The sequence below is a fragment of the Camellia sinensis genome, chromosome 2, assembly GCF_055761805.1.
Source record: "Camellia sinensis isolate YWXY chromosome 2, ASM5576180v1, whole genome shotgun sequence".
Classification (NCBI taxonomy): Eukaryota; Viridiplantae; Streptophyta; class Magnoliopsida; order Ericales; family Theaceae; genus Camellia; species Camellia sinensis.
The window spans coordinates 199,316,511-199,333,864 of NC_138962.1; the positions used below are offsets into that span (position 1 = coordinate 199,316,511).

General features: G+C 35.4%; 1 protein-coding gene and 1 long non-coding RNA gene across 5 annotated transcripts in view; one reads left to right on the forward strand and one right to left on the reverse strand.

Moving 5' to 3' along the window:
• Window positions 1-17,354, forward strand: part of LOC114283973 (uncharacterized) — a 120,692-nt gene that overhangs the window by 32,030 nt on the left and 71,308 nt on the right. The window lies entirely within an intron of this gene.
• Window positions 11,597-14,971, reverse strand: LOC145820539 (uncharacterized). Its single transcript, XR_014362282.1, has 4 exons — window positions 14,248-14,971; window positions 14,036-14,136; window positions 13,483-13,593; window positions 11,597-11,722 (listed from the first exon to the last, which is right to left on the reverse strand). It is a non-coding gene; the product is annotated as an uncharacterized LOC145820539 (long non-coding RNA).

Genomic DNA, 17,354 nt, shown 5'->3' on the forward strand with positions numbered 1-17,354 from the left:
ACAAATTTGGTGATGCTTCATCTTCTGCTACGTTGAGATTATCTGAATTCACCTCCACATGAGTCTTATATAGCATGCCACTTGCTTGTCCTCTAGCTACCACTAGACATCCCCTTTTCAACTTCCATATGCCTTTGCCAAAGTAGTTCTTATAGCTTTGTCGATCTAAGGCTATCCCTGAGATAAGATTCAGGCGTAAATCGGGAACATGCTTGACATCTTTCAATACCATCGTGCACCCAACTTTGGTTTGGATGCGAACATCATCGATTCCCATAATCATCGAAAAACTGGAGTTACCCATCTTCACTATACCAAAATCTCTAGCTTGGTACGTACTGAAAAACACTTTTCGGGATGTAGCATTGTAGGAAGCTACAATATCTACCACTCAATCGATATCATTGTCTGACATATGGAGGAATTCTTCTTCTCCAACAGAGAATAATGCAATATCCTCTGAGGTAGTTCCTTTCTTCGGTCTTTGGCTGTCTAATGCCTTGTTTTTGTTCTCCTTTTAAGGCATAACAATATTTCTTTATTTGACCCTCCTGGCCATAGTGGTAACACTTGAACTTTGGCCGGCTCATACGTTCTCTGGATTTTCCTCTATCTTGAGATCTTTATTTGCTGCATCTTCTGGTTTTGCTTCTTCTCTTGTCTCTACCTCTACCTTTATTTTCTGTGACGAGGGCATGGGATTGATCTCCACCCATGTCTTTCTTTCTTGCCTATTCACTAAATAAAGCATCAGTGACCATGTTCATGGTCAGTCTTCCTCTTGGTGCAGAGTTGCCGAGGGACACCACCAACGTCTCCCAACTATCTAGCAAAAAGCTGAGCAGCAATAGGGCCTGCATCTCATCATCTAACTCCATTTTGACACTTGCCAGTTGGTTCACCAGATTTTGCAACTCACTGGTGTGTTCAGCAATAGAGATTCTGCCTTTTAGTTTCAAATTTACAAGTCTTCTTATTAAGAGGGCTTTGTTCCGAGCAATCTTCGACTGGTGCATGCCTTCTAACTTCGTCTAGAGAGCATATGCATCAGCCTCCTAGGTGACATGGTGGAAGACACTATGATCGATCCACTGTCTAATCTAGCTAATGGTTTTCCGATTCTTCTGCTTCCAGCCTCATCGTTTTCTGTTGCTGGTTTGACTCCATTAAGCTCAATGGGGTCAAACAAATCTCGGCAATACAGGACATCCTCTATTCTGGGCTTCCAAATTGCATAGTTAGAAGCATTCAGCTTTATTATGGATCCCGAAATCAATGTTGATTCCTCTATCAATAATTGTCTCTATAGAAAATGATCTCTGTCTGAAAAATTAGACTTTGCCGTTGAGTCTGGCTTGGTCAAATTAGCCGAAAAAGCACTTCGGATTGCCAAAATAAAAAGTACAAATTTTTGAAATCTGATTTGCAAAATCTGACCGTACGGATGTGTCCAAAATATTCAAATAGTTGGAAAGCATTATTGGATCGTCAAAAAGGGACTTAAAATGGCTCAAATAAAGCCAAAATAAGTTGAACGGTTTAGATCAGTGCAATCTGGTATGCCTGAGAAGCACCGGATAATTCCTCCAGGTCAACTGGCGTCAGGATGACGTCATCGGCAGTGTGGCTTGGCTGGCGGCTCGGTTTGGTCAACGGCTTCGACAGCTCGATTTTAGCTTGGCTTGGTTAATGCGGCTTGGCACCAGGTCAGCTCGATTAACGTGGGTCGATGTGGGTTAATGCGAGTTAGCGCAGGTCGGATGACGTCAGTACCAGCAGCAAGATGTCAGTGACTAGCGATGAGATGACGTCGCGATTGGAAAAAGGAAGACGATGAGTGCTGTGCATCGATGCGCGTGGACATGATGTTAGATGGTGCGTGCCGGCGCGTGGGAGCTTCTCCAGCGTCCTTTTTTGATACGGTTTTTTCCTATGTGCTCGTCTTGTCAAGGGCTTTAATCTGGTGTCATCAAAAATGGATTTCGGCCACTTTGATTTTTGGGCAATTCTGAAAAATGCACTTTGTTTTTTCAAAAAACACACAACCTCGCTCTGATACCACTTGTTAGAATTATGAACACCTAGAAAAATAATCAACAAACAATCACACACACAAATGAGACACAAATATTTACGTGGTTCAGCTCAATGCCTACGTCCACGAAGCAAAAATGAGAATTTTACTAAAACAGAGCAAATACAAAAACAAAGGAGGAGAATAACTCTCACTTAACTCACAACTCTCTCTCTCTCTCTCAAATTTCTGATACAATTCACTCTCTCCCTCTAGTCTCTATTTATACACAAAGATGTGTGTGTGTGTGTGTGTGTGTGAGAGAGAGAGAGAGAGAGAGAGAGAGAGAGGGAGACAACCACCCAAATTTTTACTTTCTATTGGTGAGAGTCAACATTGGCAACAACGGCAATAACGTGAAGAGAAAGGAGAGCTGGTCTTGCAGATGCCCAGCTCAGACTTCCTTCACTTGTGATGGAAGTCGTCGTACGCCACTTTTCTGCTCTGCATGCGTGTGAGTTGGAGCTAACAGAAGCATTTTCTTTCAAATAACCCTAAAAGCAACATGTGGATACGCCTTTGTCTATCACACCTTCTATAACGACATGTGTTTGTAAATACATTCATGCTATATTTGGATCTCAAATCTTATATGTCTATCTATTAAAACTTATAATTTATTCTATATTGAATGGTGCCATTCGAGATTTGGTTGACATGAATCTAATCTAATCAAATGTTTTGGCACTATTTAAAGCCACAAGGATGAAATTGTTTTGGCACTTTATGGTTGGGATGGTGAGATCGATTTTTTTGGCACTTTTTGGTTACTATTTTCTTTTTACATCTTGGTTGCAACTTGCAATTGTGTGGCAATTGGTGGCGTGATCAATATTGTTTTTGGAATTAATGGTGCTACATGTACTAATTGGTATATCAATTAGTGTACCAATACATGCTATAACATTACAATTTCAAAATTATGGACCTCACCTATTATACAAACTACAAAAACTCAAAACCAATAAAATTATGTCACATTATTTATTAGTACACTAATTGATGAGAAGATAATTTTGTACCCAAATTGAGCCAAGTTAGGTGAAAGTGGTTTTCAAACTTGGGTCGCGTGATAGGCCGAGTTCTAGCTTGGGCATAGCTTGGTTTGGGCCAAACAAGGATCAGGCTGGTCAAAGGAGTTTAATTGAACTAGTAAATGCTCATATATTTTTGGGACCGAGCTACTTCCTAGAAGTGGTCAACATTTTGACCGAGCTACATGGGAAGGCAGTCAAATGGAACTGAGAATGAAGCTTTGACTGAGTTAGGAAAAGAGCTGCGCAACATTAGCAAGGTGGCGCGCCGAGCAAACCGTGCACGGCGTTGCGTGTTGCACGGCCAAGTTAGTGGCGAATAGAGTTAAGTAGTTCGATTGCTCAGTTGGAAGCTGTGCAAAGAGTTATGTCATCTCACTGGGCTTGCAGTGAGGAGGGTGTTAAAGGATAAACATTATCCTTTAAGATTGTAATTACTAGGACTCTACAAAGGAAAGTTAAAGTCCTACTAGGATTGTGCCATGCGAAGTTACAAAAACTCAAATCAAACCCTAATCTTAGGTATTGCATTGCTATTCCCGAATTTGCAAAGTTTTTATCTCTTGAGTCTATTTGCTGACTTAGGCATCAGAGGGGTTTTCAGCATACACCCACTAGTCAGCTCACGTTTGTGATTTCAGGTGTTACAACGACATTTGGAAGAGTACATACTTGATCGACAGGATCACACGAGTGAAGATTATTTCATACTTATAGAATTGGTATATTAATTGTTGTTTATAGTTTTATTCTTTTGCAATTTTTTGATTAAGTTTTGGTTGCAGTTGTGTTGTAATTGTTGATGTGATCAATTGTATTTTTTTTGAAAATTTTTGGTTACGTTTGTGTTGCAATCGTTTTTGGCACTTTTTGGTTACGTTTGTGTTGCAAAGAATTTCCCTTGTGTTGGCACTTTAACGCCACAAGGTTGTAATTATGGAAATCCAAGGAAAGCACGAGAGGGACTTGGGAATTGGTCAAAAAATTAATATTTTAGCTATTAAATTTAATAAAAAATTATATTTTAGACATTTTACTATACTAAGTGTAATAATTAAAACACAATCTCGCCAGATAGCTCAAAATAGTAAAGGCTCAAGTGGCTCGAGGTGCCAAAATGACGTCGTTTTGGCACTTTATTTATTTATTTATTATTATTTTCTTTCTTTCTTTCCTTCCCGTCTCTTCTTCTCTCTACTCTCTCTCTCTCTCTCTCTCTCTCTGTCTTTATCTCTCTGTTGGTCTCATAAAACCAGTCGGAAATGTATTCTTTCTCTCTCTCTCTCTCTCTCTCTCTCTCTCTTTCCTAAACCTCTCATGCTTCACTTGTTCTTTACCATCATCTTTCTTGGCCAATCTTTGTAACCCAGGAATAATCTCAATTTTGTAATTTTTTTCCCTTCTTTTCCCATCTCTTTTGTCTCTGAAACTGGCAACAGAGGCAATAGAAAGAGAGAAAATAGAGGAAAGAGAAGAAAAAAAAAGGAGGGGGAGGAAAAGAGAAAAAGATGTGAGGCAGAGTTATTGGATTTGATTAATTCAAAGAGAGAAAGCGACGAATCAAACAGAGGGAAACTATAGCATTTCTGGTTTAGACCTGACCCATTTTGTATTCTGGACTTAGGTTTCATAGCCTTGATGGTTGTTCATGTCTTTTTCCCTTATTCTTACTTGAGTTTGGCTATTGGATTGTATCGAGCATGTTTGGAACAGGTTGGTTGCTTAGTTTTCAAACTTTTGTTGCCTAGGATTTTGGTCATCCGCTTGAGCGACACTTCTTGTGCTCGAGCGGGATTTGCAAACTCTCAGTACTTTTGTAGGTTTGTAAAACTGTGGGAGAGTGTATTCTATGCTTGAGCGGCGTTTCCTACGCTCGAGTGTTGGTCTAGTGTCTGCAAAACTACTGGATGTGTGTATTATGCGCTCGAGCGTCACTTCTTACACTCGAGCAGAACAACTTATTGTGTCTGACACTCGAGCGGACTATACGTATATCAGTTCACATCAGCACCTTTTTACATCACTTTTTTATATCTTTTGTCTTAAAACCCTAGATCTAAAGCCTCTCTCTCTAAAATTCCATTCTCTCTACATTTTCACCTAGATCTAGTGATCTCTCTACCCATGTGCCTTTGTTAAAAAGGTAGAGCGTCTCAAGAGCTTCGTTTTGATTCGAGTATAAGTTGGTTTTGGCATCTTTAAAGTTTCTCAATTGTTGTATTGGTCTTCTAAGCTTGAGGTAGGGACTTTCTACATTCTTTATGGGCTTTAACTTGGCTCTTTCTTGATGTGTAAGAAACATTGGGTTTTGAGGTGATTTTAACGAACCTAGGATTTGGGGTTTAAATTCAAAAGTGGAGTTTTCAAAAGGATATCTTGGGAATGGTCATGGGAATGAATATGAACTTGTGTTGCTTTAAAATAGATGATTTGGTGGTTGGGATGAGATTTGGAAAGAAATGGGGTTTGGCCCTAAAATGTTCAAATAATTATTTTGTATAAATAATGAACTTAGAAATGGGAATATGAAGTTAGATGAATGTTTATATAAGTGGTGGAGTTGGATGTGTGTCATCTCTCACTTATGAAAATTCGGATAATTTATCTGTTGTGAGGTTGTGTATCTGTTTAGAAATATCTATTTTGGGCTATCGGTGGAGAATGGTTATGATTGTCGTAGAAATTACATGAGGATTAGGTAAATTGAAACTAATCTCTTATCGGTTGTCATTGAATATGAGTGTGTTTAATACATTATATATGTATGATGTTTGGGAGGAGAAAAAGGATGTACTCCATGTGTGGGAGGAGAAAGGGAATGGACTCTATTAAATTAAGTTGGCCTGTGTGTCCTGGGTGCAAGTCTCGAAAATCGCACGTATATATGGGTGGCGATCCTACGGACAAAATTTTCGTAAAATGGCAAATTGAAGTGTTTGTGTGTAATGGTTGTGTAGTAAGAAAACCACTGAGTTGTAGTCTCAGTTGGGTTGTCTGAATAATAATGGATGTGACTCATGAATTGAGGAAATATGAAATGACATGAAACGAACTGATATAAAATGGATTGGGATATAATACTTGGCATAGTATGGTTATGGAAGAAAAGTTGTAAATGATTTTATCTTTGAGCATTGAACATGCGCATCATATTTATAACTTTGTTAGAGTTCATATATTGTGTTAGATTATTTCTGTTGTGATTTGGCTCATCCTATTTGGGAAATCATTATCGGTACTGGTGACATGCCTTCTCCAAAGACTTAGCTTGGGAAGGCCTGGGAGCTGAAGGCTCTGTTTTGTGATTTTTGTATTTACTCTTTGTATAAGCCTAAGGTTTTATATGTATGGAGCTTAAGACTCCCTTTTTTGTTGTAACCAAGCATAGTCTTGGAAAGTTGTAAGCCTGTAGGGCATTATTTTGTTGATCATTATGTTGGTATCACATGCTATAGATTCAGGGAAGAGCTTATGAATGTATACTGCATGTGTCACCTTTTGTGTATCAAACTCTGATGAATGAAAGAATGTTATTTAAATTATATTTCAACTTATGAGATGGGTTTGTTGTATTTGTTGTGGGGTGTTACAGGAACGAATCACTCTCTCAAATTTATTTTCTTTTTCTTTTTTTTTCCCTATCTCTTCTTCCTTCCTTCCCCCTCTGTTCTTTCTTTGTTCTTTCTTTCTTTTCTTCCTCTTCAAAATCAAAATCAATTTCTATTTACCATATTGAATGTGAAATCAAATCAAATCCAAAACCAAACCAAAAATCAGAATCAGAATCAGAATCAAAATCAAAATCAAAATCAAAATCAAAATCAAAATCTCAATCTCATAATCGAAATAGCTCCTCTTCTACCTTGGTCTTCTTCTTCTTTCTTCTAAAAATGGAGGAGAGAGATAGAGGTATTCTTCTTCTTGGTCTTCTTCTTCCTTATGGAGATGGAGAAGAGAGATAGAGAAGAGAGAGAGACAGAGAGAGAGAGATGAGGGTCAAGCCATTCGAGCCTTGACTATTTCGAACTATAACGCATTTTTTATTAAAATATTTTTTTTCGTCGGTTTTACTTAACAAAAATAAGCAAATGGTTTAAATTAAAAATAAAGCAAAAGATTATGATTTAAATTGACAAAATTAAAAATTTAGAGTTTATTTTGTTAAATGGCTCAAATTTTTATTTTTATTTTTTTTGTAATTGTCCTTTTTTATTATTATAATTCTATTTTTTTTGGTTGTTATTTGCTAGGTGGTGGCAGTGGCCAAAGTAGGGGTGAGCATGATCCGGATTGGACTGAATTAGGGTAAACCAGGACCAATCCGTTATCTACGGTTCCTGAAAAATTGGAACCAATCCAATCCGTTTAAATCATGGAACCAATCCGAACTAATCCATTTAAATACGGATTGAATCGGTTTAGGACTACGGATTCACATAATTAAATAACAAAAAATATATATATATATATATATAACACTTTAATTTCATAAAAATATAAACATAGCGTTATATTAGTTCCACAATAGCAACATGTTTTTCTATAATAACGACATATTGTTCTAGAATTTAAACAACTATAAGAAAACTGATTTCACCATAAGTATTTAGACCATTACAAATTAAAACTAAAAACTAACAAACAAAAGTAATAAAAGAAGATATTATACGGTTTTAGGTTTGAGTTTAGATTTTATATATAATAAGAGAAGATACTATGGGGGAGGATATATAATAAAAATATAGACTATTTGCATACGGTCCAGATCGGTTCCAATCCGGAACCGTGGGGTTCAATCCGGAACCAATCCGTGGACTACGGATTTTTAATTCTTCAATCCGGAACCAGACCGCGGATTAAAAAAACCAATCCAAACCTATCGGATTGGATTGGACTGGACTGGATCGGATTACGGATTTCACGAATTCTTTGCTCAGCCCTAGGCCAAAGTATGTCGTCAAAAAAGACATTAGATAAGAGTATGGAAACTAGTCATTGAGAATTTTTGTTGGAAAGTCGCTAGTAATTGATGGTGATAACTAGAAATTGTCCTTGGTTGGTGGTGATTATTTCCAACCGGCGATGGTGGTTGTTGAAATTTTTATCATATTTTTTTCTATATTTTAAATTTTGTCCTAGGTGTATGAATTTGTTTTTAACTTGTCATTTAGATAGCAAAACTTGAGGTCGAGGAATTTCCTACAAAAAATTCCATTTTAAATCAATGTGTTGTACCTTTTGATAATAGAAGAGAAAAAATAACTCAAAAAATTATAAACATGAAACATAATCTTCGTTTGGGATGTGAATTAATTTTTTAGTTTTTTTTGGTTATTTTAGCCTGGGACTAAAAAGTCTCGTTTGAGATGGACTTTTTGACTTTTTTGACTTTTGTAAGAGAAAAAATAAAATGATTATGTTTTGGATGTGACATTTTGTCTTATTGAATTTTAATCTATTTTGTCTTTTTGTGACTAAAATAGTCAAAAAAACCCATGCCAAACATAGCCATAATAAGAAAATTTATTTCAATTATATATATTAATCCAATAGTAGAAAAATAATCCAAATTATATATTGATCATGTCTCACTGCAGGAAATTTGAGTTAAAAATGCGGTCAAAGCTTACAGCGACGTGTAATATTTTTGTCGTTGATACGACCGCCACAATAGCTTTCCAACATTTGAAAAACGTCGCTAAAAATATTAAACGGCGTTTTTTAAAATGTCGCAAAATCTTTGATGACGTCACAAACTAGCATATGACGTCATTAAGTGGCGTTTTTCAAAAAACGCCACTTTTTTTTTTTTTCCTCTTTGCTGCTGCTGCTGCTGCAAGAATATGAATTAAAATACCTTCTTTTTTTTTTCTCTTTTTTTTTTTCCTGTGCTACTACTGTTGCAGGAATATGAAATAAAATACCACAGTTGGCATTCTCTGTGACTATATATAGTAGTTGTAAAATAAATGTTATTGTGCACTACAAAGTTCATACTACAACTTTGGAAACAGAGTATAAACCAAAGAATTTAACTAATTTCACATTTCATGAGATTTTTACTACACAAAATATATCACATTGATCTTCCAAAGTATATCATATAATAAAGATATTAAAAAGCCTTTTTTGAATGACAACTACAACTTCAATTATCTACAAAACAGAGATAGTTTATTGCAGGAAACCGATATGAGTCGCTTGTGATGTTGCAGAGAACTTGATACCAAAGACTGCTTCAAAAGAGACTTGCTTAAACTAACTGATTGAAGGCCTCAACAAAGCCAAGGAAAGCGCAAAGTTGAAGACCGAGAAAGAAGCAAAAAACAAAAAGTTATCATCAAAAGCAGCTAAAAAATACAGTCATATATGGATACAGATGATTGGAAGGCTAAGGAAGGAAAAATAAAAGAAACAATGACAGTAGATGGTAGGATTGTATGTTTTTTTGGTTCCTTACCTCTGAAAATAAGAAAGTATAAATGTTGTTTAACTAATGTAATGATGTAGCTCATAAGCTAACACGTTTATTAGGACGCATAATAACTACAAGAGAGTTTTGAATAACTTTGAAAAATATAGTTAATGTCACCTAGTGACAGCTACTGCTATATAATGAACTTAATTCAATGAAAGATCATTCACAATGGACTTGGGTAAAACTTTGAAAAGGGAAAAAGAAGAGGAAAGGACAATGTGAATTAAATATAACCTCTCTTTTTCTTTTTCTTTTTTCTATTTCCCTTTCTTTTTGCAAATCCTATCCAAATCCATGATCCAAAAACAACACAAGGTTTTTCCCTCTTTCCTCTAACCCCATTCATTGGGTTATAGGTATTTTGACCAAAATATTTGATCTTTTTATGAAATAATAGATTTAGACAAGCCTTCCAACAATAAAGCTCATGAGACCGTGCTAACATCTAAAATGACACAAGCAGAGGATTCTTGGTCCACCAAGGCAATTAAAGACACTGAGTATTAGAATTTGAGATCCATGATATATTATTTCCAAAACACTAAACACACTTAAAAAAAATTAAAATTAAAAAGAAAAGGTGCACAACTTCAAATGTTATGACAGCATGATACTGCAATTTGAAGTATTTCTGTCATAAATCTAAATTCTATGCTACTACAACTGTAATATTTGTCTACATAGCCTAGCAAATTAAGAAGGCAAACTCATACAACATATTTTCACCAAATTAGGGGCTACCAAAGACATTAGATGAGTACTGAGACCGAAAGAGCTTTATCAACCAAGATTACAAGATTCAAGATGAACAACAATGGTTAAGCTTTGGTCTCTTTATACCAGTAAGAATTGCAGCAGTCAAATCTTTGAGCAAATTAAAACTATATCATAGAGTGCCTAAATCTTTTTTTTATCTCCAAAAATATATATATATATATATATAGTTCATCCAAAGCAATATATGGGCAAACTAAACTAATAAATTCCAATAAGGAAACAAATATAAACTAAGAATAAAATCCTAAAAAAAATCAACTTCATTAATAAAATAAAATTCACAAATAAACTAAAATTAGGAACAGTTCTAACCTTGAATTCAGTAGATTCCAGTGGCCTTCTCTCATTGAGTTTGTCATATCTACTTCTTCTTCTTCTTCTTCTTCTTCTTCTTCTTCTTCTTCTTTTCTTTCTTTGATATGTGAACCTGCATTTGATAAGAACAAACAACATGAAATATTTCAAGTTTTCAACAACCCATTGTGTGTGTACGAGCGAGCGAATGTGGGGTCCACACTCATTCTCTCTATGGGTGTATGTGTAAAAGTATAAATGGATGTCTACTTTTTCTGATTCAAATATGGGCATCCAAACCTAGTTGTATTGCAGTGATTTTGATTGAGAGACCACCTAGGGTGGTTTAGTGATTAAATGCGACTATTAACCTCACAACATCTTTTGGGTTTGACTACCCATTAGTGATTGAATTCATCTTTTACTGTACAAGATTCACATTCAATCAACGTAAAAATTTTGATCGAATATATGTCCCCTTTCAGCATGTCACCCAGAAAATCAAATTTTGTCTGCAATAAATAAGACAAACTTACAAAAACAACAAGATTATTTCTACCTGATAGTATGTAACATATCAACTTCATCAGTCAATGTCCTTTGTTAGTTCATATAGACACTTTTCCTAATATGCTTAAACCATACACATAAATTATCTCTGTTTCCCACTAATGAGGGAAAGGTTCTTAAAAGTTCCTGAATATTAATTTATTTTCATTTTCAAACTGCGCTTGATCTAGTTTTCAAAGGGTAATCACCAATGTGAAATTATTTGAGCACAATTAGCATGACATTTATTTGTTTTTTTATCACTGAAAGAAAGAATTGCAAGGATTCAAAACAAGATCCATCTCAGGCTAGCAAAACCACCATATAAAAAACCCACAATTAGTACATGACAACATTAATGTGATAAACAGGTTATACAGAAGCAACAAGCTGAGCTTTGGACAACCTATCATCTAAACTTCGCTCGATATCAAACTGGAAAATTGAAATCCGCCTCGGTGAAAGTTCAATGCTTTCTCATCTTTTTGCTTTTTCATACATCTTCGCATCCCCAACCTATCACAAGGTGTAGAAACATATAAGCAATCATACAACCACACAATGCCATTTCAATACCATATCATTGTCACACATAATTCTAAGGAATGTGAAGGAAAATATGAATTATATATCTTACAAGCAATAATTACAACCTAAAAATTTGTGAGAAATTTCCTATTACATTTATGTGCAATTTCTATTTTATGTGCCATACCATAGATCATATGAATAAATAAATAAAATGATATGATTATCAATCCTAGTTAATGCCACATGGATGTGTTTCATACATTTTCTTCTCAAATTCTAGGTAAAAAGAACACAGCTGAATTCAGGTTTGCGTTCATATTTGTATCTTACACCCTTTGACAAGCAAAGGGTCTGTGTGTGTGCACTTTTACCATTTTTTGTTCTTCCTGTTTGCCTGGTCTTTTTCATTTTTTGGTTATGTATCAATACTTCATCTCCATCATGCTACAATAATCGGGTCTATATATCCAAGTAAACATGCAGCAAAGCAATATAAAAAAAAATTCCGTTCTTCTCTGTTTAACACTCCTACTGGCAATGAATTTTGACTTTAGTGCATATCTAGTTTCAAAATGGTAGTGTGCATGCTCCCACCCTTGTGATGTTGCGTCCAAAAGGTTCATAACTTGTTCATGTAACATAAAGTTAAACTTAAGTAACTAACTGTGGGGACATAATTTTTGAGCGGCAGCACGTGGCCGAGGTGTCACCGAAGTGCCAGCCGGGGTGCCACGTGTCCTGGACATGATGCCGAGGTGATCTCGGCTAGGCCGAGGTTATCTATGAGAATACTGGAATCCAGGATAAGCGGATAAGGGACAAGAGTCCTAGATTGGGAGAGAACTTTAGTTTGGGTAAAGATAAGACTCTTAGAGAGTTTATCCCAATCCTACTGGGAGTCCAAGATTTGCAATAATCCTAGTTCCATTGAAGCTAGGCTTCTATTGGGATTAGGTCTGTGTTGACTATAAAAGAGAGGCGCCCTCATGGGTCTAAGGTATGCTTTTGATATTCTGAATAGTGAGTTAAGCACTTTTGCTATCTTTAAGAGATAACTGACTTGATCGTCAGAGTGCCCCCGGGTGGACGAACCACCGCCGGAATCTCTTCTTTCTGTGACAGGTCGTTCGGGCTTAATCTATTCTGCCGGTACTCTCCAGCTAAGTACTAGTTTGGTAGTGTGGTCGGAAATTGACACACACACTAACCTATATGTAACTTTACTTAACTGAACTGTGCTATAGGCAACCATCTACATCCAAATATTGTCAAAGTTCAATTATATTCTTTTGGTTTTAATACAATATAATATGCAATTGATGCCAAAATTTAGTCTCAAATGAAGTAACTTAGCTAAATGTAACCTCACTACAACCATATGCACTATGCATGATCATCTACATCAAAATACTATACAAGCAATGCCAAAATTGAGCCATTATGAAATCAACCCAAAAGCCGAAGAAGAAAGTTATATCTCAAAAACACCTTATTACACCATAAGCAGGGACAAAAAAGGTTGAATGAAAAAATCAAAAAGATAAGGATGAAAATAACTCTTATACCAATACTTCAGTCCCATATTCATCCAGCAAATTAAAAACCTTTATTACCAAAAGTCAATAGATCAATCCACTTCCTTTCATTGCATGACAAAACTCATTTGGAACTGATATGCCATTCTTTTGCAACGACTCTCTTCCTGTTTCAGCAAGCTTGTAACAAAATATAGGAGGAAAACTTACTTTGATGGCAGAAAACATTGGAGGAACTTGCCATATCTCCCCACAAAAGGGTGCAGCAGCTTTCTTTATGTCCTTATCTTTGATGTGTTCCCATGGCTCACGTTGGATGACCTGAATAAGAGGGTGGTGTAAGATTAGTGACATCGAAATGGAATGACAAAATTTTCAGGACAACAATTCTATAAAGGCAGCAAAAATGTAAGCCTCATCCCAATAGACTGTCAATCAGCTTACAATGATCCAAAAATACATAAGATAGAGTGGGCCGTTTATTTGTTTTGTGTTTTTTGTGTTTTTTTTTTCGTCATTTCATTCTTTCTGTATATAAACTAAAAAAGTCTGTGGAGATCAACCCAATTAAAACCATATTTGAGGTTTCCAAAGAACTGTCGTCCTTTTATCCAATTTTTTAAATAGTACTCCACCTCCCTGGAACATGAATAAATATAAATGGATTCCCCATCATTAGTTTCTCTTTGAGAGCATGCAGTTGCTAGGTTTCTATGCTAGCTATGTCAGGTTGAAGAAAAAGTGCATTGAGTCATTATCTTACCTCAATTCTAAATTACTGAATATGAGACTGTTTCTTGAATTCCAAAGGGTCCACAAAAAACAATCCTCCGATCCCCTCGAGATAGAGCTCATACTCAGACTCTGCAAAAGATTATTCAACACCTCATGTTCCCACTGAAAGAGATTTATCCTAAAATCCAATTTCCAACCACTACCATTTGACAATGAGAAAGTAGAGAATGAAAAATGTACATGAGATAAGGGCAAGAGAGATCAACCAGAACAGATCAATTTTGGATTTTGGATCTGCGATTTGATGAAGAACAGAAACACAAACACTAGCAGTCTCAACAAGTTAAAAACCAAAATAATTTTTTTAAAAAAAACACAAACACAAACACTCTAAATAACAAAATCAAAGATGATAATCCAATATTTTTTAGTTTTTATGTGTAAAAATGAAGCTAGTGCATATAAATGTGTGTATATATACGTAAGTAGATAACAAAGATAGATTCAAATAGAGAAGTAGGTGAAGGTGAATTGAGATGAATCAGACGAAGAGAGAGATATGCAAACTAGTGATGACGACATGAGATCTGCAGTGCTTGCAATAATAAACAAAGAGATCGGAGTCTGGACCATCTGGTGCCATGTCCTCACTCGATTAGCCTCGAGATCGATGAAGAACAGAGATCTTTGCGATTGATGAAGAATAGCTAGAGCAAACTGTTGTGGTGGAGTTCTGTGTGTTTGAGCTTCAAATCGAGGGTTGTTTGAGCTTCGATCAACATTGATGAAGAACATACAATGCAAAATCTGCAATCGAGCGAGCGAGAGAGAGTCTGTGTGTTTGAGCTTCAAATCGAGGGTTTTGAGAGAGAGAGAGAGAGAGAGAGAGAAAGAGAGAGAGAGAGATGTGTGTTTGAGCTTCAACTCGGGGTTGTGGAAGAGGCAGAGAAAGTGAGTGAGAGACAGAGAAAGTGAGAGACGGAGTCAAGGATGGTGTTAATTAATCGACCCAATACGACGTCGTTTAACGGAGATCAAAGACAACGCTTTCAAAATGCTGTGTTTAATGAATCTATAATGGCGTTTCGATAAACGCCACAAAACAAACATTTTCAAATTTCCATCAATCAATTTGAAGTGTGCAAACTTGAGTTTAACAACATCACCAACTTAACTCAAGGGTGGGTGGCGTTGTGGTTAAGGCCTGAGGGTTTAAGTTCCCAGGTCACAAGTTCAATTTTTCCTTTGGGTCAATTTTTTGAGCGAAGCATAGTTGGTTAGGAGGTTGGACTTCAAGTTGTCTAATTAGCACTTGGTGTGGGTTCAATGCTCCCCCGTTGTACGAGTCCTGACTTAAGTGGAGCTTGTCTTGAGAGGTCGGGACGCGTTCCTAGGTTATAGTCTCTTCGCTCGGAACGGCTAATAGAACACCCTGGTGATCTCTGCAAGGGGAGCTGCCTTGGACCTGCGGGAGAGTAGTGAGGATTTTCCTATAACAAAAAAAAAAAAAAAAAAAATCACATAGGTGCATAGACTTCATACACAAAAATATATTTAAGTTGTATTTGGATAAAAAAATTTGAGGTTGAATTTCTTTTTTTATTATTATTATTTAAATCTTATTCAAAATCATGATTCAAACACAATAATGTGTGATTGAGTGAGATTAAACCTTTGTGTGAAAATATACATCATAAATAAATTTGACCCATATGCTGTTGACATTTTATTCTAGTAATTGAGACGGGGTTTAACATCTTTGCTATTAGGGGACCTTTGGGTAAAAGTTTTTATTTTGTTTGGCCTTTTAGAGAAGAAGTGTCTTATTTAACTTTTATTATTGGAGTCCATGAATAAGAAGAGTTTTTATTTCTTGGGTTTTTGGATCAGTATTTTATTATTATTATTATTATTATTATTATTTAAGTATTTATGGGCCGGTTCTATTAAGAAGAGTTTTTATTTCTTGTGTGATTGAGTTTTTATTTCTTGGGTTTTTGGATCGGTTCTATTTTTGGATCAGTGCTTCTTTCCCTCACTTATATGTAGGGGTTTGCGCAGTATGATTTGGGGGGTTCGAAAATAAAATTATAAATTGAATGACGGATTGGCGGATTGACAAATCGCGATTTGGACGATTTTGAGCGGATTGACGGATTGAGGAATATTTTAACTAATTATCAAGCATTTGAATAATATATAATATTAATTTGTATAATATTTTGCATATATATAATACAAACTAATTCTACATAATATTTTTCATATATATATGTATAAGGGAAAATTATTTATAAGTCCTATTAGGGAGACTTATGCTACATATGGTCCTACTAAAAAACTTATGTTCCCATAAGTCCTGTGGAAAATTTGTTGACACATTTACCTTCAATATTAGTTGTTAATATCATAAATAATAGTAAAATCATATATAGAAAATTGAATGTTATTATAGATCGTATCTATATAAACGTAACGTAACGTGACACCTATATAAACATAACACGACACCTATGATCAATGGTAACATTTAATTTCCTATTCAATTTCCTATACCATAGATCATATCTACCTAAACGTAACGTAACGTGATACCTACATAAACGTAACGTGACACCTATGATCTATGGCAATATTCAATTTCTTAGGAAATTGAATGTTGTCATATATCATATTTATATGAAACGTAACGTAACACTAACATAAACCAGCAACATTTTCACATTTAATTTAAAAAAATAAAAACTCATTAAGTTTGCGAAACGTAACGTGACACGTTACGTTTATGTAGGTGTCACGTTACGTATAGGTGTCACGTTACGTTACGTTTATGTAGGTGTCACGTTACGTTACGTTTATATAGGATCTTGTGAAATACATTCCTATCTAAATAGGACTTGAGACTCTATAAGAAATTACACAGGACTTAACCTAGCATAAGTGTCTGAAAAATGACTTATAAATAAGTCTCCCTATATATAACTACTAATTTGTAACAAAGTTCATATCTTAAATCTCTTTCACACTCATTTTTCCTTTGATGTTTCATTAAAGGTTAAAAAAAATATATGTATTAACTATAGCGGAACGGAATGGTTTCGAAGGCGGATTATAAAATTTAGAATTTAATCTGCGGTTAGCAAATTGAACGGTGCGGATTGATGCAGATCAGTGTGATTTTAGCGAATTAGACAGTATTTTGCACAACCCTATTTACATAGTAGACAAATTTTTCTTCTTTTTTCTCAAAGTTGTCTCCTATTTATCTCTTTTTACTCTTTAGTTTTCCTTTATTTTATATTCAATTAATTTACACTCCTTAGTTATGAACTATTGTGTTTATATTT